This window comes from Carica papaya, chromosome 1, assembly GCF_054855325.1.
Source record: "Carica papaya isolate Zhongbai chromosome 1, ASM5485532v1, whole genome shotgun sequence".
Classification (NCBI taxonomy): domain Eukaryota; kingdom Viridiplantae; phylum Streptophyta; class Magnoliopsida; order Brassicales; family Caricaceae; genus Carica; species Carica papaya.
The window spans coordinates 16046523-16070712 of record NC_142309.1 but is presented as its reverse complement, the minus strand read 5'-3'; the positions used below and the strand labels follow the sequence as shown (position 1 = coordinate 16070712).

The 24190-nt window shown below is 35.5% G+C and overlaps 2 long non-coding RNA genes and 1 pseudogene across 2 annotated transcripts; 2 read left to right on the top strand and 1 right to left on the bottom strand.

The window, feature by feature from the left end:
• Nucleotides 1-3905: 3905 nt before the first annotated feature.
• On the bottom strand, nt 3906-7429 carry LOC110811477 (uncharacterized). Its single transcript, XR_002539155.2, has 2 exons — nt 6677-7429; nt 3906-6462 (listed from the first exon to the last, which is right to left on the bottom strand). It is a non-coding gene; the product is annotated as an uncharacterized LOC110811477 (long non-coding RNA).
• Nucleotides 6414-7543, top strand: LOC148270365 (uncharacterized). The gene is made up of 2 exons (XR_015819366.1): nt 6414-6539; nt 6647-7543. It is a non-coding gene; the product is annotated as an uncharacterized LOC148270365 (long non-coding RNA).
• An 11239-nt stretch (nt 7544-18782) lies between these two features.
• LOC110811488 (uncharacterized) lies at nt 18783-23430 on the top strand (annotated as a pseudogene).
• The last annotated feature ends 760 nt before the right edge of the window (nt 23431-24190 follow it).

The window sequence follows — 24190 nt, the reverse complement described above, 5'->3', positions numbered from 1 at the left end:
ACTAAACAAGTATTAGCAAATGAAGATTCAGATTCCTTTTTCTAAAATCAATACTCTTTTAAATGGGTTTTAATGGACCTTAAACAATAATAGTAATAACATTCTTATCAGAAAATTCTCACAACACAACCAACTTAATTTTAGTAATTAAAATTAACTACAAGGAAACTAATCTACTAAAAATCAGTAATAACCGTCTACGAAAAATGATTTTTTGTTCTCTTTTAAAAGACTATTTTTCGTTATCACCAAAAAAAAATTAAAAATACTGCTCCTGGCTAACTCTAGATGTCCCCACCGTCCAAGTATCTGTCTTCGTGACCATAATAATGCGAAGATAAGTTCAACAACTTCTCATCAAATAAAATATCAGAGATTATCTAAAACACTAATTAGATTAAAAAGAAGGATCCGAAACCGGGATATATATTTTTTATAAGTGGGTGAGGAGTAGATTCGTAACTAAAAACTCTTTGAAGATGGTAATAAACAGTAAGAATATAGTAGAACAGGAGAAGGTTTAGTTGGACTTGCCTCCAAATGTGCATAAGATGGTTTCTCGGAGGAAGGAACCAGTAACTTGTATGGTTCATCGTTTCCGTGACAAAAATAAATTCAAATAACTGAATGAGAAAACCAAAAACAAATTCCCAAATTCAATTAATTTGTGAAAGGAAAGAAGCATGCCTACATAAATCATTAGGAAAAATCAACGGAAAAAAAACAAAAAGGGAACAAATAGCAAAGGAAAAACCTCATCATTGGGCGAAGAAATAACGATATGCAGTCCTTGAAGAATATTGGATTTAGCAAAACCAGATAAATTAGCAGCAACGACGTGACTCATTTTGACAACACCAAACATCCTATCAAACTCTTCCTTCAATATTCCCGATGAGTCATCGTGCTTAGTTACCAGTTTGAAATCCTCGCCTAGGTAAAAGCTCTTCCGCCCATACTTCACTTCCTTCGGCATTGGCCATATCTTTACCTGCTCCATTTCTCTGCGACACATTATAACCATGGTTGGTCCTAATCAAATGCACAAGATAACAGCAAAAAGCTCTCTTTTTTGGTGAGAAAAGACCAACAAGAATTCTGCAAATATCTATGTCTTTATTCATGATTTTGAAGCGCTTAAATAGAGAAAGATTACAACTGCATTTCCTACTTTTATACTTCTAGATAATTATAAAAAAATCAAATAGATAAAAGTAAAAAAATAACAGGGTTGATGGAAGAATAGATCGTGGAAGCGTGGGATTCACTGAGAATGTTTTGTTGACCGCTTCTTTTGCTAGTAGTGGCAGTTACTGGAGATACTTGGGATTTTTCATGGGCACTTGGCTAGATCTTCTGGATGGGGTTTTATCATCATTCTCTCCCTGAAAATGAACTCGTCTTCAAAGCTTAATTTAAAGAAGCGGTCTCTTAATTCGTCTATATTTTCCTAAGTTGCATCATCTACGGGCAGGTGCTTCCATTTGACTAGGTTTTATTCCACTACTTGTGTCCCTTTTTTTAGCCAGCGGGTATCCAAAATTTCTTCGGGTTGTATGATGACGTTTTCGTCTTCATTTGTTGCCGGTAGGTCTTTGATGGGGATTGTGTGGTCTCTGACTTGTTTTTTATGAAGGGAAACGTGGAATACTAGATGGATGCGGGAAAAGGGTGGTAACTTAAGGCGATATGCCACTAGCCCAATTCGTGCTTCGATTTGAAATGGCCCAAAGAATCGTCAAACTAGTTTTTGGATAGTCCTCTTGAATATGGTCTATTGTCGGTAAGGTTGAAGGCTTAAGAAAACCCAATCACCAACTTGAAACTCCACATGATGACGATGGTTATCTACTGATTGTTTCATGCGATTCTGTGCTACTTGTAAGTGATTCTTGAGTTAGTTAAGGAGCTCATCTCGTGCAGTTAACTGTTGGTCCACCTCATTCACAGTTGTCATGCCTTTTATATAGTGAGGGATAGTGGGTGGCGGTCGCCCATATAGTGTTTGAAAGTGCGTCATTCCAATGGATGAGTGGTAGGTGGTGTTATACCAATATTCCGCCCATGGAAGGAAAGAGCACCATTTATTTGACCGCTGATGTGTAAGGCATCAGAGGTACTGTTCGACACATCGGTTGACTACCTCTGATTGACCATCGGTTTGAGAGTGGTAGGCTGAGCTCATCTTCAATTTGGTCCCTGAAAGTTTAAATAATTATTGCCAAAAATGAATAATGAAAATAGGATCCCAGTCACTTATAATGGAGCGAGGCATGCCATAGAGCTTGACTGTATTTTCTGTGAATTTTTCTGTTACCACTTTGGCGGTGTACGGGTGACTCAATGCCAAGAAATTGACAGATTGGCTAAGTCGATCGACAACTACTGAAATAGTGTTCTTTCCCTGAGAAGGCAGAAAGCCTTCAATGAAATCCATGATAATGTCATCCCATACCTGACATGGAATTGGTAAAGGTTGTAGGAGCCCTGCTGGAGACAAAGTTTCAAACTTGGTTTGTTGGTAGATCTCACATACGGCCACATAGTCTCGGATGGTCCGTCTCATGGATGGCCAATAGAATTGCTGCACTAGTCGTTTATAAGTACGGAGAATACTACAGTGACTGCCCATAGGAGAATCATGATAGACTTATAGAAGCTGTTGAATAATACATGATGTAGGAGGGATGATAACTCGGTGTTTGTAGTAGACCAATCCATTCTTATCTAGATATGGTTGACCAGGTTGTTCTCTTACTTTCTTTATAATTTTTTAGACATAAGGGTCTTTTTCAGACTCCTTTCTAATCTGGTCCCATAGAGTTGTGCTGGCAATAAAGAGAGCATGCATGGTAGGATTATGGAATTTTGGGGATAAGGCATCCGCTGCTTGGTTTTCTTTGTCTAGCTTATACAGTATCTCATAATCATAGCCGAATAGCTAAGAGACCCATTTTGTTGTTCTGTGGTAGTGATCCGTTGGTCCATCAAGTATTTTAAGTCGCGTTGATCAATTTTGATAAAATATTTGCACCACAGTAGATACGGCCTCCAATTTTGAATGGCGACGATGATGGCCATTAACTCTTTGGCATAGGTGGACCATGATAACTTGGATGCTCCCAAAGCACGACTCATATATGCAATGGGCTTGCCTTGTTGGGTGAGGATTGCCCCAATTCCTTCTCCATATGCATTAGTTTCTATGGGAAAGGCTTCATTGAAGTTATGGAGTGCCAGAGTAGGGGTGGTGGTCATGGCATGCTTCAATTCAGTGAAGACGGTTTCTACATCTCGAAGTGCCATGCTATTATTACTTATTAATTCATATTTCATATGGGGAAGGCATAGTCTTCTTTTTTTTTCTTGCAAATGAAAAAAAATCATTGGCGCTAAGCATGAGGGAATGCTAGACATTTAGTAATTTCTCCTCCGACTATAATAAAAGATCCCATTGAAGCAGTCAATCCCATGCATATTGTTTATATATCTGGTTGCACAAATTGTATAGTATCATAAATAGCCACTCCAGATATTACCCATCCGCTAGGAAAGTTTATAAACAAATAAAGATCTTTAGTATCACTCTCTATGCTGAGATATACCATAAGACCAATAAATTGATTTAAGATTTCGCTATCAACCTCTTGGCCTAAAAAAAGCAATCTTTCTCGATAAAGTTAGTTGGTTAGGATAAAATCAAATTATATCCTTTAGGAGCCGTACAAGCACCTTTTGATGCATATGGTTCGCCAAAAATTACGAACAAAATCAATGCGTAGATTCAGCCCTCTTGCTTTTTTCATATTTAATAGCAGACTTTTTATAACTTTTTAAAAATAGCCTTTTTTCTTTTGTTTTTAAAGAAAGATGAGTTTTGGCCCTTTTTCTATAATCCTACAATATAAAAAAAATTCACTAAGATTATCGGACTAACTTCTCATTGATGCTTTTTTCATTGAGATAAAATCCAAATCGCGATGTGTTTTCGTATTCCTGAATTGGCTTCTTTCATTTTGTATTCAATTTTTGTAGGTTTAGGCTCTACTCCGAGTAAAGATTTGCCTGATTTAGATTTTCACATATAGGACAAATCAACCAAATACGATGTCTACCTTTGTGCTCCACTTGAAGGTCATTTTTTTTAGTAAGTTGGTGTGAGGACGAGCCACTATTCCATAGTTTTGTACAAACTTGCGATCATACCAGTGAATCCTAACAAACCTCGGAGCTCTGTGATCATAGTAAGTCTCGACCATTCCAACATAGCTTGAATTTTTTGTTGGTCTACCTTGACACCTTCTGAGGTAATGATATGACCCAAGTATTCTAGCTTTTGACACCTGAATGTGCACTTTTTGAGCTTCACAAAAAACTGATGATGTTTGAGGACCCCAAAAACTGTCTTGACATGGACGAGTTGTAATTCCCAGCTGGCACTATACACTAGAATATCACCAAAGAAAACCAGCTGGCACTACGCACTCTTCGATATGTCTGTATGGTGGGCTCTGACTTGACGATATCCGGCAGTGAGGTCTAGTTTGGTGAAATATACGGCCCCATGCAGCTCATCCAACATATCTTCCATTGTCGGAATAGGAAAACGGTCCTCGATGGTCACCGTGTTGAGTGATCAATAATCAGTACAAAATTGCCAAGTCCCATCCTTCTTACGAACTAACAGCACCGGTGATGAAAATGGACTTGTACTTGGCCGAATGAGGCCACCTTTGAGCATGTCAAACACTTATCTTTCAATTTCTGATTTCTAAAAATGTGTATAGCGGTATGGACGCACATTTACTGGTTCAATGCCATCTTTGAGGGAGATTCGGATTCGGCGTTCAATGTCTCTTTGAGGAGGAAACTACTTGGGTTATTCAAATAGATCAGAAAACTGGTCAATTAACTGTCGTAACTCGGGCTGCTCAAATGGAGAGGGGACCTGGTGTTTTTTCATAAAACAGATGGCATATGCAGAGTGTTGCTTGGCCACAGACTTGCTGATTTCCTCCGGGGAAGCCACCAAGAGTGGCGAGGCACCCAGGCTGCACAATCGCCGCGGTTGGTTCATCTAGAGAAATTTCATCGTTATTTTCCTCCAATCACAGGCAACAGTCCCAATGATTCAAGCCACTGAACTCCTAAACAACATCAAACCCGATCAGTGGTAATGAGTAAAAAGTTAGGGAGAAGGGGATACCTTGAAGGGAGATCGACACGTGCTCGAAGCGGTCGGAGCATTTCATCGGATCCCTGTTGGCCACCTTGATCGAAAATGCAGGCATCGGAATTACAGGAACCTGCAAGCGACCCGCTATTCGATCACTGATAAAATTATGGGTAGATCCACTGTCGATGAGGACGATGACCTTTTGCCGTCTAACGGAAGCTGGTACTTTCATGGTTCGGGTTGTGGACTACCCAGTTAGGACGTGGAGAGATTTCTGGGTCCTCTTTGTTGACTTTTTCTTCCCCGACACTACCTCCTTCGAGGAGTAGGAGCTGCAATTTGCGGCATCAATGGCCTGCCGAGAAATCGTAGTTGAAGCACAATCCTTGTGCTCGCCACTGCTGCATCTTATCCCAGGAGTTGCATTTTGTTGTGTTCGGGGCAACTAGGGTTTGCTGAGTGCGCCCGATTGGTGTTTTGGAGACTATGTGGTTTGCAGACGAACCGGTCACGAACCGTTCAGGTCGGTTCATCTTTCTCTGATGATCCACTTATTTTTCATGCATACGGGCCAGGCCGATAGCGTCCTTAAGGCTCCTAGGCCAGAAGATCTTGATTCCATCAGCGAGCTCGAGCTTGAGCCTGCCAATAAAAGCCCCCACCAAGGCCTTTTGGGTATATTCTCGGACCCGATTGCCTAACCTCTCGAACTCCTGCTGATAATCCCTTAACGACCCAGTCTGTTTGATGTAGGTCAAGGCTTCATCACAGTCTTCAAATTCGGTTGGCCCAAAACAGGCCCACAACTCCTCTTCAAAACTGGTCCAATCCACGATCCGGTCCTTCCTTGTACGTTTTGCTGAGCCATTGCCACCAGCAATTGGCTTCCCCTTCAAGATGGAAGGAAGCCAGAGCGACGCGGTGGTGCTTGGCCATCGCCTGGAAATCGAAAAACTATCCCACTCTATTGAGCCATTTGGTGGGGTCGCCTCTGCTAAATGAGGGAAACTCGAGCCGAGTCAATCGCGGGAAGGTCGGGAGCCTACCTTCTTCACGTTCTATACCTTCGTCGTAATCTAGGCAAAGCAGTCCGGGTCAGCTGTGGTGATTGCTGCTGGACACTTCTCGGCCAATGGTGATCGAGTCCGAGAGTCTGTTAATATTTTCCTCTAGCATCCGCATTCGCTTGGTTAGTCCCAACTCCATGCGGTTGAAGCTGTCTTGCAGGCCGCCGAGCCCCACTTCCAAGCTCTCGATGCGTTCCTTGTAGCCATAACAACCGTGCTCTGATACCAAATGGTTGGTCCCAGTCAGATGCACAAAATTACAATAAAAAGCTCTCTCTTTTGGTGAGAAAAGACCAGTAAGAATTCTGTAAATATCTATATCTTTATTCATGATTTTGAAGTGCTTAAATAGAGAAATATTACAACTGCATTTCCTACTCTTATGCTTCTATATAATTATTAGAAATTCAAATAGATAAAAGCGAAAAGATACTGGGGTTGGTGGAAGAACAGATAGTGGAATCGTGGGATTCACTGAGGATGTTTTGTTGACCGCTTCTTTTACTGGTAGTGGCAGTTATTAGAGATACTTGGGATTCTTGATGGACACTCGGATAGATCTTCTGGATGGGGTTTTATCAAACCATCGCTAATCTCATAAACAGCAACACAAGGTAAGCGAGTTTCGCTTCTCTCATCGCCATTTTTGCTCCTTTCCTAATTTCATCACGAAACAAAATAAAAAATTAGAAAATTAACATCAATTTTAAGATTGTAAGAGTAGATACCAAAACAAAATCATCCCGCTGTTGCACAGCAAAGAGATACCCGAAAAGACTAGAATATGAACCGAAGAATAATATCTACTGTTGTTATTTTTGATATGGTAGACTTATATACACTGTAACAAAATCCTCTGTAATAAATTCTGAAAAGAAAGGAGCCACAGAGTTGATCAACGACTAAAAGAGAGAATCTACAGACTCTGAAACTATGGCAACCGAATCAGCGCTGCTAATTTGGTCGCTTCCATTTGGCGGATCCGCTCTTTTGTATATTTCGCATTTATACTGTCTTTGTTTTTTCGGCTCTCTGCGCAAATCCGCGTTTTGGTTTGTGTCTTAAAAGAGCGGACGGTAAGAATCCTCCCCGTCTCGATGATCTACTAAATGGTAGGCTTACCGAATCAGAGACGGGCAAGTCTAATCGGATGGTAGATCTTAGATTCAATTAAAAGCTTATGTCATTATCTTTTACTTTATTATTACATATCATATCTAATCCGTTTCAGCTAAATCCCCATCGGTGGGGCCTGTAATGGAAAAATAAAATTGGTAGATTAATGGAACTTTTTATGTAATGACAAGGAACCTTCTTCCGAACGTACTCGCTCTAGTTTTTTAGTAATAAAATAAATTCAAGTGCGGACAAATTAGGAATATTGCCTTTTCGATACCTGACACCCAGAAGCATATTGGGAAGTTAGCTGGTGCTTTTCACCTAATCATAATCAATATTCAACTAATAAAATTATGTCTTAGAGATCATTTCATGTTGTATATTTTTTACACTTAATTGTATTTAGTCAAAATTTATTTTATATGTATAATTAAAATCAAAATTTTTGTATTAATGTTTTAAGAATTATAAATAATCTTAAAATATATATTAGTTATTTATTTACATGTTTAAATAAATAAGGTAATTTATTTTTAATTAAATATTATTACGTACTAAATAAATTTAAATATTATTAATGTAATAATAAATATAATAGTTATCTTTTTAAATTAAAAATATAGTTATTTTTAATTAACTATAAAGTATATGCTAAATAATTTTTGAAATATAAAAACAAAAATGATGTGATAAATTTGTTATATGATTAATTTTTAATTAATTATAAATCTTAAAAATTATTCACTATTTAAATTTTTAATCACTTTTTTTTTGTCATATCTTATTCGTAATGGGAATTTTCTACTAAAAGTTAGTATTTGGTATTTTTATATTTTTATAAGAAATTATTTCACTTTTAGATAATTTTTATATATAATAATATATATATAATTTATCTAAAAAGTATTTTGGGTGTAGTAGGGTACAAATTTGGTTTGTCATATATTAGTTGTTTTTTACATGATATATTAATTATTTGATAGATTTTAGTTTGTCATTTATATATTTGCTATATAATTAAATTATATGAGTTATATGTTTGATTTCTATAATGACAAATTTTTATCCTTATTTATCAATATAAATTACGGAAATACTTAAATTAAATAAATTATAGAATTGAAAAATTATTATTTAAAATTTTATTATATTTATATTATAAAATTTCCTGACACATTATATATATAAAACTTTTTAATTTGTTAAAATATATAATATATTCAATTATAATTATTTATAATTTTACTCTCAAATTTTTGAAATATGTTATGTCAAAAAAATTCAATGAAACATTAGCAAAAAAATATATATTTTAAATTGTAAATAGATCAATCACTTATATTTTTTTCTTATCATTAATTCGTACAGTTTTTATTATATATAAATTAAAAATATAAATAAAACATAAAATAAATAAATATAAAGTATATATAAATATATTTAAATTCACATGTTTTATGAAAAACAAAGAGAATATTATATAAATTAAATTACTACTCACAAGAAAATATTTTGGTTATTATCAAACATATTATAATTTAACTTATTATATACAATATATAAATATTAATTATTACATATTTAAATACCTATTCTCGGATATAGTAAAATATTATTATTGGCAATAAAATTTAACTTAATTACTATTAAAGACCTAATAACTAAATATATAATATACAATACGTATATATATATTAGTGACAATAAATTCAAATACATATTATCTTATTTAATTAATATAATTAAAATATTATTAATTGTAAGAATTTATTTTTGCCAGTATTAAAGATTTTATAATTAAATAAAGAATAAACAACTACATTACCTCTGGAAGTTTGTGTAAAATTCCGTCATACTTCATGGATCTCTTTGTCCGTACAAGAGAAAGCTTTCATATGTGATGGTTCATGGATCCCCACCACACTTTCATTGCGCCACTCTGACAATGTTGGCTTTAAGAGTTTATCTTGGTATATTACATTCTTTTTGTGTTCCCTTTTGGCATAAGAGAATTATATTCTGGATTTATTTTAATATTATTAATGATTTAGGGTTAAAACATGTTCCTAGGACATCTTCTTCATTAGAACTTAATTTAGGATAAATAAAGACTTTCAAGAATAAAAATACTAATAGGGTATACTTTATCTCATTCAATGTAATCTTCTTTTTCTCATTCATATGATCAATTATTACCTAAGTCAAATCTTCTTTCTCATAAAAAGGAAGAAAGAAAATAAAATCATAAAGAACATCAAAATCTATTCAAATCTTGAATGGTTACTCAATCTTCTGAATATTTTAATATTCTGCCTATTGACTTTAGGAATTGTATTTTTTTTGAGTTTGTAGCAGGCTTAGAAAAATATTAATTAGGCGTACTTTGTTTCACCTACTAGCACCATTTTTTTTTTTTTACTCACCAAACACATGATTTATTCCATCTCCCAAAATGTTTTTATCCACGAGGTACATGAGTTACAACGCGGAACCTTGATGGGAATTCACAACAAATAGGATATCTGTTATTTTTAAGGCAAATTTCATGGGGAATTCTAAAATTCATCAGAATATTGGACAATTATTTGGTCTTTCAAAATGTTGCATATGAGTGTATTTGTTTTTAGGATTTCTCTTTCTTCTTAGTCTTTAAAAGCTCTTCCATCTCATAAGGAATCAATTGAGGATAAATTATCCATTAACTAAAATATCCCTAGAAATGCATATTGTTGTAGATAGAAATATTAAAGCATTAATAACTTAAGTGTTTGCAAAAGCACTGATAGGGGAAGTAGAAGGCTAACTGCTGCCTCGCTTCGTAAAAATATCATCTATGATGAAAATCCAATAGTATCCATGAGATAAGTAATCAGGTAATTGAGATTATAGTGAAGCTCTGAAAGAATGGTACAAACCTCCAAGCTCTTTATTTTGTCATGATCTTGAGGTCATGACACAATCAACAATAATACTCTTTGGCCCACCTAATTTCCTGTGACTCTAAACCTCATAAGAATCCTACACCACATGGCACAAGGGATAGTTCCAAGGAATGCAGCTCTGATACCATCTATAACATCTCGCCTTCTGTTTTGAGAAAAGAGCGTTATCATACGCATAAAACCTGATTGTTTGCGTATTATTAGGCTAAAATTTATAAATCAACAATACATCTCTCATATAGAGTTACCATTCATGAGGCTCAAAAAAATCTTTAAATTATATTACTATAATATATCTAAATCCACTTTACAATAAAACTTCCAAAATGATTAAAAGTTCCTTTAAAGTTTTCATTTCATCTTGAACTTGCTCCTGATATGAACTAATCTGCAGTGGGAGGGGGTGTGAATTGGGGTGAGCTTCACAAACTCAGTAAGAATAGGGCAATATCCAGACAAAGATATACAAACAAACAGTCATACATATTTGATAAAACAAATACAGATTTTATATTTAAAGAAGTCCAATTTGAAAGACAATCATACTCATCATTATTATCGTAAAGTATAACCTAAAAAAACAGTCAATAACCTCATCCTTTTCATTACCCATTCTAAATATATTCATATTTAGATACTATAAATATCATAATATCATATTAGATTCATATTCAGATAATTTCGTTTCGTTCATAAATTCTATCAACCATATCATATATGTATTCAGATCATTTCCATTTTCAATACAAATTATTATTTTATTACCAGTATCATTGGGGGCCCATATGGATCCTCGCTACACACGGATATAAAAAATATTTCTTTTATAATTCATCGGCCATCCCCATACCCTGTCTAGTAATGGGTGTCACAATTTTATACAGTCTCAATACTCTGTTCGGTAATGAGCGCAATTAAATCAACTCCCAATCCCTTCCGATATGGGACTTTTCAGTCTCGTACAACTAAGAACACATCCAGGGTAGGGGTTCACTCTATGTACTAAGTCAGTACACTTTCTTCCATGATACCCGGTAACCTTTTACCTCTTCAAGGGTTATTTCTATTTCATCCCCCATCTTCAAAAACTCAAACATTCTTGAAATTTTATTTTTTTAAAAAGAAAAATTCACATCCAACTACGCATACACACACACACACATTATATTAAGCAAACAATTTCATGCATACATATATATCCAACATACACGGTTTATATCGTAATAAGCATATGCCCAACATATGATGCAAACAATAAGCAACCACAACCCATACCTACACATATTAAAAACATATATTTATATCAACACAACTATATCCAACCATAAACTCATACTAATTATGCATATGCATACTTTCTTATAATATATATTTATTACTTACATATAAACTATTGCAGTTGTAATTATCATAATTCCATAGTACCTATAATTATATCAAAGATAAAAACAAAACACATTTATGTAAACCTGGACATAAGCGACCAAAAAGACAACTTGGGATAAGTTGGAAGCACGACTCAAGTTTTGAAGGGACCTATTACCCGAGCTCATGCCAAAGGCTTTTAAAAGGCCTTCAATTTGCTCGTCCAAACTTGGATCACTCACGAAATAGAATTTGAATCTCAAGAAGCTCCAAGAACAGGTCCAAGAAAGTAAGAAAAGCCCTAACCATTTATGGTTCTAGTTTAGGAAAAGAATGGAGTTGCAGTCCCGTTTACCCACGTGAGAACTACACCAAAATAGGAAAGACTGAGTTAGGTTTCTCTTTGAGGAGACTTTAAGCCCTCTCCATGAACTCTGACTAACATGCAAAACAAAAGCATAATAGAGACTAAAAAGATACCGCAACCAGAGAAGGATTCTCCTTGCTACAAGCCATCTTCTAGTTTTTTGAAGCTATTTCCCCTTATTTGTAGCAAGAAGAAAAATTTGCATGGCTGCACAATAAGAAAAAGAAGAGATGAAGGATGCTGAAGATGAGAAGAAGAAGGAAACTAAAAAGAGAAAGAAGAAGAAGACAACACAACATGGGAGAATGAGTGGTCCAAAGGATGTAGAGTCCTACTTGATTCCTAAATTCCCAAATTATTTACAATTTTGGAAGAAGTAATATGTCCAGCCACTACCTCCATAAAGAATTAAATAATAAAAAATTAGAAGATGAAGCCATGTGGAAGACAAGTGTCAAAGTGGAAAAGGGAGCCTAAGCCTATCAAAGAAGAGGAGTCTAGCTTAGTTAATTCCAGAATTTTTTTATTGCTATTTTCTTTATATTTTTAAGTTTTAGTTAAATTAAAATTTAGTATTTTATTGAGATTAAAATTAAGAACTATGTTTAGAATTCTTATTTCCTAGTTTTAGTTAAATAAGGATGGTCAACTCCATAAATAGAGGCCACCACCCCATCTTGTAGACAATTCAAATTTCAATAATATTCAAATTTTCTTGCTTTAGCTTTCAAGCTTCTAAGAGTGAGTTCAGTGAGCATGTCTTCGACTGATTTGTTGAGCAAAGAATTGAGATCACTTATCGAGATAAGTTTCGTAGCATCTTCAATTCCAAATTTTCTCATTTCCATATAATCTTGGTTTTCACTCCCCTGTTGAGTGTAGGTCAAGAAATGAGAGTTTACCTAGGGTTTTGAGTTTCTGGTTGCTGATGTATATGCGAGGTTTTGGATTACGTTGTTGATCTCTGGTTCTGTATTAGTTGATATCAGAGCTTAGGCTTTGGTAAATCATTATCCTTTTAATTTACTATATGTATTTATTTTCTTATATAAAATTAGCACTCGTTACAAAAAGTGCTAATTTATTTAGTTACTTTTCGACAATTTTTTTAATGTTATTATTATTAAAAAATTCTGTGAGCAAAAAAAGAGAGAGATTCTGTGAAAAAAAAATAGAGAGATTCTGTGAAAAAAAATAGGGAGATTCTGTGAAAAAAAAAACACAATTTATGAGAAAAAACAAAATATGTGAGAAAAAAATTGAGAGATTCTATAAAAAAACATAATCTGTGAAAAAAAAACACAATCTATGAGAAAAAAATAGCGAGCAGAAAAAAAAGGTGCATGATTCATTTATTTTCTTTTTACAACATTGCATTCAGTATTCTAATATTTGCATCACAGAAACTCAAGTAAGTCATAGAGCGCAATTGTTATTGGGGTAGAATAATTAGGTGTAGCATTCCAGTTATATCTATAGGGATTGATCTGATCCTTGATGTTTTAAGTCTAGGATTGTCTTCTTTCTACTCCTAGTTTCATTCTTCCTTGAGTGCTCTAGTTCCATTACGCATCTAAATGGTTAATTGTATTTTAACTATTTAGTTATAAGCATAAAAACATCACATATTCTTCTTCTATGTGATTAACTATGAACTTCTAGAGAATAAGATCCCTTCTAAGATTCTTTACAGAGTCCCGAAGATAATCTTACTTGTCTTGATTTAAGAGATCTAGTTCTGACACTCAACTTGGCAGAAGAAGATAGAGAGCAGTAAAAACGAGTGACAGTGAAGGAGTGATTTTTTTTTCACTAACATCTTTTTGCATATATGTCATAATTTACTGAAGTTAACTGACTTAGGACCTTAGAAGAATGCATGGAAGCTAGGATGGATGACATGTATAACATATTGAGCTTAGCCATTGAAGGTATAACAACAAGAATTGATGAGAGAGATAGAGGTAGGGATTGTAGCAATCCCAGATGCCAACACCATCAAGATGATGATGATTCCTATGGTATAATAGTGAGGTCGATAGAAGAGAGGTCTGAAGGGAGGATGATGACATTATATCCATTAAGATGCAGATTGTAATGCCTCGCCCATCATTGTACTTAAATGATTTAGAAACTCTGTTTATTCAAGCATTTGGCTATGTTAAACTTAATTAATTTACTCAGCTTAATATTTATCATACTTCATAATTTTAGTTGATTTTTATTTATTTTATTTTTATTTAACTTTAATTAATTTTATTTAATTTATTTTATTATTATTTAAAATTTAAGTCTAACTCATTCAATTAATTATAGAAAAATTGAAAGAAATAAAAAAAAAACGACGAATCAGGAAGAAAATCCCGTGGGAAAAAATCCTGTGGGGAGACAAGTTGCCTACACGGGTGCTAGGCACTATACGCGGGTGCATGCGCACATAGTTGTCGTGGGACGTGCACACAACATGCACGTTCCATCCGCACGCACGTAAATATTGCGCGTGCGGACAACACGTATGTCTCGTCCGCGCGCATGGAGCAGGGTTAGGACCTGCGCACATCCTATTGTGCGTAGGTGTGCTGTCCGCACGTCACCTCGTGCGTGGAAAGGCCCTGTGAGCCTGGGGCCTGTTCGCAGTAGGCCTACGCGCGACGCCCAATGCATCTAGGCCCTGTGTGCTTGCAGGCTAGCCTGCAGTGCGCCGGCCGAGGCACTGCCACCTCGGGCAGTGCGTCGCTGCCGCCTTTGGTGGCGCGCCAGCACTGCCGGTGGAGGAGGCCCTTCTTCCTCATTTTTTGTGCTGAGCATATTTTTCTTCTCTCTCTTCATCGAATTTTGCCACTTGGAGCTAATTCGACAATTCTAAAATTCTATAAATTGCCCTTCCCCTTGCCTTCCTCCCCACACTTCCATTCTTCCATTTTTAAGATTTAGAGAGAGAGAGAGAGAGAGATAGTAGTCTAGTGAGAGAAGAAGAGAAAGAAAGGAGAACGGTGAAGGAGAAAATATTGAGGTTTCAGTAAGAAATCTAGTATTTCTTTTTACGTTTTAAGAAGTATTTTTAAATAAGCTAATTTAATATGATTGTGATTTTGTCTGTTTTGTATGCCTCTGTATTCAGATGAGTCGAATTGTTCTTGTTTTCAAGCTTGCTATATGGATTACAGACACTTGATGAATTTGTGTGTAATAAATATAAAATGTAATCGGTAAAAGTAAAAAGTATAAAAGAAAAGAAAAAGAGAAAAATGGAATGAAGACTGTATGGTCCGAAATGTATATGTATTGACATGCATATTGCATCAAGTGTCTCATTAGAATTTTTATCTCTGAGGGGTATCTGTTCCCCTTGCCCTTCAGGGTATCTATTTTTTCCACCCCTACCTAGTATGGAAAAACGTAAGAGGACCACTCCAAGTGAATGACGGTGTACCCTTTAACGAGAGTGGTATCGCACTATCTGTAGGGGTCACCCGTAGCTAAGTAATGTTGTGACTATAGATATCTGTTAGGGTCACTATGTTTGGTACGATTGTGGTCATAGATCGTACCATAGTTTTACCAGTCAAAAATGGATTTGAGCAAATTGTCGTATCTGTATCTGATCTGGTCATTCCACTAGAGTAGTTGGAAATCTGTATTTACCCTTAGAGATGGAAGTTGTAATGACTTTGCGAAGTATGACATGAAAATCTAAGCATTTCATGATTTATTTAATTTTTTCTATTATCTGGCATGATGTATGTTTGGTTGTCTGTATTAACGTACCGTTTTCCTAACAAATAAATAGTTTTTCATAATGTGAGATAGGTAAACGAGGAGGTTAAATGGTAAACTCTTAAGTCAAAATAATTAACTTTTGAAATCTTACGATGTTAATTTAATACTTTTTTCCTCATTGAGCATATGAAACTCACTTTTTCCATGTCCCCCCAGATGAGAAAAAAAGTGAGGAACCGTAGGCTGACCTACCCTTGAAAGTCTATGAGGATCTCATAGATCCACAAGTCTGAGTGCATGACTGTTCTCGTATTCTGATGAGTCTAATAGCATAATGAAAGAAGTGACCCTTATGTTTTGTTTTGTATTTTGTAATCACTTTTGGCCTCAGTATATGTATGTATTAGAATTAATATGTATTTGTAAGGGATTTGTAATAATTTTGTTTTGTTGCATAAATTTTATCATGCACTAATTATCCAAATATGTATCTAACAACCATTTGCCTTAATTCGCACTTGGGATGTCACAGATGGTATCAGAGTAGAATTTCGCAGATCAAATCCCTTGCATTGAGGCCTTAGGTAGATGAACCCTTAAGAATACCTAGGAAAGAAATAAGTCCTCTTCTCAAGCTAGACCACCAACTTGTGTCTTCCTTTCTTTTGTAGGAATGACATGAAGAAGACCATCTATAGAGCGTGCTGAGTGACCTGAAGCCCCAGATCATCCGATCAGGGAAAAATTTACAGAACTTTCTTGAGCCATCCAAGGATTAATTGCAGCCATAAAATAAAACCAGGCCAACCCTTATCCACCCCTTGCCCTTGAATACTAAAACACAAATTAGTCTATCTCCCACAATATAGTGAAATTTTAGAAACTTAACCCCCACACTTTGAAATGGCCTTGATCCTTTAGTAGCCGAAGCTTGGATCCTACGTATAGAGAAGCTCTTATCTGTCTTAGACCTAACTAAAGAACAAAAATTTTTCTTTGCAGCTTTCATGTTAAATGGTGAAGTAGAACACTGGTGGCAACTTAAGAAGGAAGTCCTGCCTACCCCTAACCTGGGTAGTTTTTATGGATGCTTTCTTTGATAAATTTTTCCCTGCCTATGTTCGAAAAAATAAAGAGGAGGAATTTCAGGACCTTTACCAAGGAAGTCTGTCTATTGCCCAGTATGTAACCCATTTTATTCAACTGTCTAGGTTTGCCCTTTTGATGGTCACCCCCAAAAGTCGAAAAGCTAGAAAGTTTCTCAAGGTCCTTCGTGCTGACATTTATGATTGAGTTGCGATACTGATATCCAGCTTGTATGCGGAGGTGCTTGAACATGCCCAGTTGGTCAAAGACCTTATCTCGGCCAAACACCAACATATTTCCCAAATCCATGCCCAACAATAACCTCAACAGCTTAAAAAGAGATTGCTTGAACCAATAAGTAACCCTCCAGACAAATGAACTAGAGTTGCACTGATAGCGATCAAATGCACAAAAGCTCAAATGTTACTAATCAGGAAGCTCAAGTTTGTGAAGATGATAATTTGATCAACATTGCTGGTCCAATGACACGTTCAAGAAGAAAGAAAATGCAAGAAGCCTTGAAGAATTTGATTAGCACAAGTCTTTCACTAGAATGCTCCAAAGCCCACAATGCGAAGTCCAGAATTATTAATTTCATGACCATTTCAGATCATGGGCCAATAAAGGCTAATGGATCATATTGAATTGATCAAGACAATCATTTTGGACCATAATATGGCCTAAACTTCATGCAAAAGTATGGCTGGTTCAAGACTACACTCTTTTATCAATTCTAGTCAACAATAATGGCTTGACTTTGAAGTTGAAGAACATCAATAAATCTGATCATTTATGAACAAGATTGGAGTCTTCAAAAGCATTAAAACTCTTCATTGGATGATGGAAAATCAGCATGGAGTAAAGAGAAGTTAGCCTTGGAAAAATGAATTCAAAGAAGACTAAAATCCCAAGTCATTAATTAGTCTTGAATTCTTTTTTTTATTAGTTTCTATTTCCAAAGTTAATTTTAAGTAATTTACTTTTGAATTTCGTGGTTCCTATGACCTATAAATAGGGGTGCATTCTACTTGTAAAAAAAAATAGATTGAAATTACGAACTTGTTAAGGGTTTTCTTTAATTTGTTAGTCTCTTTGAGCTAGTTTGGGTCTTGCAAGTTGCTTGTAAAACTTATTAGGTTTATCAACTAGGATTCTTCTTCCTAGTTGTGGCACTTTGGCTTTTCTTCTTTCTCTTATGTGATTCAAAGGTGACATGTTTAATATACCTATTATTGTTGGGTTCATTAGATTTAGGGGTGGGTAACAGTAATTTAATTTTTTTACCTTTTTGTGATTCAAAGATGGTAGGTTTAATATACCTACTATTGTTGGGTTCAAATAGGTTGGGTTGCTTAGAAGATTTCCATAATTCTTTCTCTTAGTGTAATTCAAAGGTGTTGAGTTTGATATGCTCAATGTTGTTGAGTTCATCTAAGATTGAAGATTGGCTGAACTAGATCATCAAGGAATGATATTAATCAACGGATCACCGTTGCTTATCATTTTTGGTATCAGAGCTAAGTTTTTCTTGATTCATTTGATCAAAAGTAGCTGTGAAAAAAAAATTGATTCATTTGATCTTTGGTAGTACTAACATCATTTGTTTTGAAGGTTTCATCATTGGGAAAATAAAGAGTTACAAAAGTTTTCAACACTTTTGAATCAGTTCTTCCTTTTTTTTTTCTTTCATTCTTCTTGATTTTCCTTATTCACTTTGTCCTTCTTTGTTCTAGTTGTTTTTTCTTAGTAAGTGCTGTTTTAGCTTTTGTAAGACTTGAACGAATTCTTAAAGGCTTGCAATAAGAAAAAAAGTGGTAAGAAATGAGTGAATCTATCCCCCACTATATTAAGCCGAGAGTTACATTTAGGGAGTGACATTTTAGGAAGGGAAACAAGGGTGTGAGGATTTAAACTTTTCGTTTCCTATGGACACAACAGAAATGGAGGCACCACAAGAAAGCTTTGAACAAAAGGCTTGGAGACAACAATTGTTGAGACAATTCAATCAAATAATGGAGATGGTGATGGAGCGCCTGGATCAACTTGAAGCAAATTTGCAAAGGAATGCAAGTAGGTATGAATCTGATGAAGAGGTTCAATCCGAAATATCCCAAGGAAGTAGGAAGAGATGGAATAGAGGTAGAGTTGATGACAATCTCAACAGCATCAAAATGACCATTCCTACATTTCAAGGCAGAAATGATCCCGAATCATACTTGGAGTGGGAAGCAAAGGTGGAAAAAGTCTTTTCAATCCACAATTACTCGGAAGAAAAAAAGGTAAAACTTGCGTCTCCTGAATTCCAAGGTTATGCACTAACTTGGTGCGATAAGTTGAATGTCTCTAGAAGAAGAAATAGGGAACGACCTATTGGCACTTGGGAGGACATGAAGGCAGTAATGAAGAAGAGATTTGTGCCCCCTCATTACTATAGGGACTTGTTCAATAAGTTGTAAGGCATAACTCAAGGATCAAGGAGTGTGGAGGAGTACTATCAAGAGTTAGACATGGCTATGACTAGAGCCAATATTGAAGAAGATCCTGAGGCTACTATGGCATGTTTCTTGGGTGGTTTGAAAAAGGAGATTGCTGATGTTGTTGAATTGTAGCACTACATGGATTTGGAGGAAATGCTTCATATGGCTGAAAAGGTAGAAAAGCAATTAAAAAGGAAGAGTGGTTCAAGTAAGTTTTCTTCTACTCAATCATCTTGGAAAGGAAATAATGTGAATAAAAAGGATGATGTGAAGAAGGCAAAATCCAAGAAATTTGAGCCAAAGAGTTTTTCAAAGGGTGATTCAAGTAAGAGCTCTTCTATTTTGAAACTCACATGTTTTAAATGTTTGGGAAATGGGCATATTGCTTCTCAATGTCCTAATTCCAGAATCATGGTTATGCTTGATGATGGATCTTATATGAGTCAAAGTGAAGGGGAAGATGAAAAGGAAGCCAATTCATGTGAAGATGAAGGTGATCAATGTGAATTCAGTGGTGATGAAGTTCTTGTTACTATGAGGGCTTTGAATATGCAAGTTCAAGAAGAAGAGGCCCAAAGGCACAACATATTCCATGCAAGATGCAAAGTGCAAGATAAGGTATGCATGCTTATAATTGATGGTAGAAGTTGTACTAAATGTATAAGCACTTATCTTCTAGACAAGCTGGAGTTGTCAATGATCAAACATCCTACACCATACCGCTTGCAATGGCTCAATGATAGTGGAGAAATAAGGGTGAATCGGCAAGCTATGGTAAAATTTTCCATTGGTAAATATGAGAATGAAGTTCTTTGTGATGTAGTACCAATGAGTGCAGGTCATATTCTACTTGGACGACCATGGGAGTTTGATCGTGAAGCCAATCATGAAGGCAGATCCAACAAGTACCGAATTGTTCACAAACAAAAGGCTTATACCCTTGTACCTTTGACACCCCAGCAAGTACATAAAGGTCACAAGAGAATGAGGGGAAAAAGGCTTGAATATGAAAGTGAGCTAAAAAAGAGGTAAAAACAAGTGAGAATAAAATGCTAGAATATGAAAGTGAGCTGAAAAAGCCTAAGGAGTGTGTTGAGAAAAAGCCAAAAGCAAGTGAGAAAAAAGGCACTTTCTTTGCTAGCATGAGAGATGTAGATAGGGCCATGAATTCTCACAAACCAGTGATTATGCTTTTATACCATGAAACTTGTTTGGTTACTAATGAGTTACCTAACGATTTGCCTTTAGAAATTGTTGGTGTTTTGAATGATTTTGCAGATGTGCTACCCGAGGAAGTGCCCGATGGATTACCTCCAATATGAGGTATTGAGCATTAAATTGATTTCTAGCCCAGTGCAACTATTCTAAACCATTCAGCATATTGAGCAAATCCGGAGGAAACAAAAGAACTCCAAAGGCAAGTTGATGAATTGTTATCTAAAGGACAAATCCGTGGGTCTCTAAGTCTTTGTGCTGTTCCTGTGATTTTAGTTCCAAAAAAAGATGGTACATGGCGCATGTGCATTGACTGTAGGGCTGTTAATAAAATCACCATTAAGTATCGTCATCCAATTCCTAGATTAGATGATATGTTTGATGAGTTACATGATGCATGCATTTTTACAAAGATTGATTTGAAATCTGGATATCATCAAATTAGATTAAAAGAAGGTGATGAATGGAAGACGACCTTCAAAACAAAATTTGGTCTTTATGAGTGGCTTGTTATGCCCTTTGGTTTAACTAATGCCTCCAGCACTTTCATGAGATTGATGAATCATGTTTTGAGGTGTTTCATTGGAAAATTTGTGGTTGTTTATTTTGATGATATTCTGATTCATAGCAAGAATATGAGTGATCATATTGAGCATCTTAAGTTTGTTTTGCTGCTTTGCGTGAAGAAAAGTTGTATGCTAATTTGAACAAATGTACTTTTTGTGTGGAAGAAGTAATTTTTCTTGGCTATGTGGTAAGTGCTAATGGTTTGAGAGTTGATGAAGCAAAGATTGAGGCTATTCTTGACTGGCCAATTCCAACAAGTGTGACTGAGGTAAGATCTTTCCATGGGCTTGCTAGTTTTTATCGAAGGTTTGTTAAAGATTTTTCAACAAAAGCAGCCCCTCTTAATGAGTTGGTAAAAAAGAATGTAAAGTTTGAATGGGGTAATTCACAACAAAAAGATTTTGATCAATTGAAGCATGATTTGACTAATGCAATCGTTCTAGCTTTGCCTAATTTTTCTAAAATTTTTGAAGTTGAATGTGACACTTCAGGAATTAAAATAGGTGCTGTTTTGCTTCAAGAAGGCCGACCACTTGCATACTTTAGTGAAAAGTTGAAAGGAGCTCATTTGAATTATCTAACTTATGATAAGGAGCTTTATGCCATTGTGAGGGCATTGGAAACATGGCAGCATTACCTCATGCCAAAAGAGTTTGTGATCCACACTGACCATGAATCTCTCAAATATCTCAGGGAACAAAAGAATTTGCATAAGAGGCATACTAAGTGGATAGCATTCATTGAGACTTTTCCCTATGTTGTGAAGTACAAGAAGGGTAAGGAAAACATTGTTGCTGATGCACTCTCCCGAAGGTACACAGTTCTTGTTACTTTAGATGCAAATCATGGGATATGAGTACATTAAAGAATTGTATGCTAATGATTCTGATTTTTCTCAAATTTTTGAAACATGTGAAAATGAAGCTTTTAACAAGTTCTACAAAAATAATGGTTTCTTGTTTAGAGAAAATAGATTGTGTGTTCCACATTGTTCTTTAAGGGAGTTACTTGTGCGAGAGGCACATAGTGGTGGATTAATGGGACATTTTTGAATTCCTAAAACTCTTGATGTCTTAAATGAACATTTCTACTGGCCACACATGAAAAGAGACGTTGGAAAGCTTTGTGGAAGATGTGTTGAGTGCAAACGAGCAAAATCCAAGTCCCCTCCTCACGGACTTTATACTCCAATGCCTATACCTCAATCACCTTGGATTGACATATCCATGGATTTCATTATAGGGCTGCCTAGATCACAACGAGGTATGGACAGTATTTTTGTTGTGGTTGATCGTTTTTCCAAAATGACTCATTTTATTCCTTGTAGGAAATCGGATGATGCAAAGCATGTTGCCAATTTGTTTTTTAGAGAAGTGGTTCGACTACATGGGGTTCCTAGAAGCATAGTGTCCGATAGAGATGTCAAATTCTTGAGTTACTTTTGGAAGACACTTTGGGGAAAATTGGGAACCAAATTGTTGTTTTCAACCACAAGTCATCCTCAAACAGATGGACAAACGGAAGTGACAAATTGAACTCTTGGTATACTCCTAAGGGCAATCCTAAAAAAGAATCTCAAGAGTTGGGAGGATTGTGTACCAATTGCTGAATTTGCATATAACCGAACTATGCATTCATCCACAGGTTTATCTCCTTTCCACTAACTCCTTTAGATCTTTCTCCTCTGCCCATAAAGGAATATTTGAATCTAGATGGGGTTAAGAAGGCTGAGATAGTCAAGAGTTTGCATAAAAAAGTTCAGGAACGTTTGAAACACAAAAGTGAGCTAGTTGCTACAAGGATCAATCATGGACGAAATGAAGTTGTCTTTGAACCCAGAGATTGGGTTTGGGTTCATATGAGGAAGGAAAGATTTTCCAACAAAAGACAAATAAAGTTACACCCTCGTGGAGATGGTCCATTTTAAGTCCTTCAAAGAATCAACAATAATGCCTACAAGTTGGACTTGCCCGGTGAGTTTGGAATTAGTAATACTTTCAATGTTTCTGATCTCTCTCCATTTGAAAATGATGCAGGACACGATTCGAGGTCGAATCTTTTTAAGGGGGAGGGAACTGATAGCGATCAAATGCACAAAAGCTCAAATGTTGCTAATCAGGAAGCTCAAGTTTGTGAAGATGATAATTTGATCAACATTGTTGGTCCAATGATACGTTCAAGAAGAAAGAAAACGCAAGAAGTCTTGAAGAATTTGATTAGCATAAGTCTTTCACTAGAATGCTCCAAAGCCCACAATGCGAAATCCAGAATTATGAATTTCATGACCATTTCAGATCATGGGCCAATAAGGGCTAATGGATCATATTAAATTGAACAAGACAATCATTTTGACCCATAATATGGCCTAAAATTCGTGCAAAAGCATGCCTGGTTCAAGACTACACTCTTTTATCAATTCTAGTCAACAATAATAGCTTGACTTTGAAGTTGAAGGACATCAATAAATCTGATCATTTATGAACAAGATTGGAGTCTTCAAAAGCATTAAAACTCTTCATTGGGAAAATCAGCATGGAGTAAAGAGAAGTCAGCCTTGGAAAAATGAATTCAAAGAAGACTAGAATCCCAAGTCATTAATTAGTCTTGAATTCTGTGTTTTTATTAGTTTTTATTTCCAAAGTTAATTTTAAGTAATTTACTTTTGAATTTCGTGCTTCTTGACCTATAAATAGGGGTGCATTCTACTTATAAAAAAAACATATTGAAATTACGTACTTGTTAAGGGTTTTTCTTAATTTGCTAGTCTCTTTGAGCTAGTTTAGGTCTTGCAAGTTGCTTGCAAAACTTATTAGGTTTATCAACTAGGATTCTTCCTCCTAGTTGTGGCACCTTGGCCTTTCTTCTTTCTCTTATGTGATTCAAAGGTAATAGGTTTAATATACCTATTATTGTTGGGTTCATTAGATTTAGGGGAGGGTAACAGTAATTTAATTTTTCTACCTTTTTATGATTCAAAAGTGGTAGGTTTAATATACCTACTGTTGTTGGGTTCAAATAGGTTGGGTTGCTTAGAAGATTTCCATAATTCTTTCTCTTGGTGTAATTCAAAGGTGTTGAGTTTAATATGC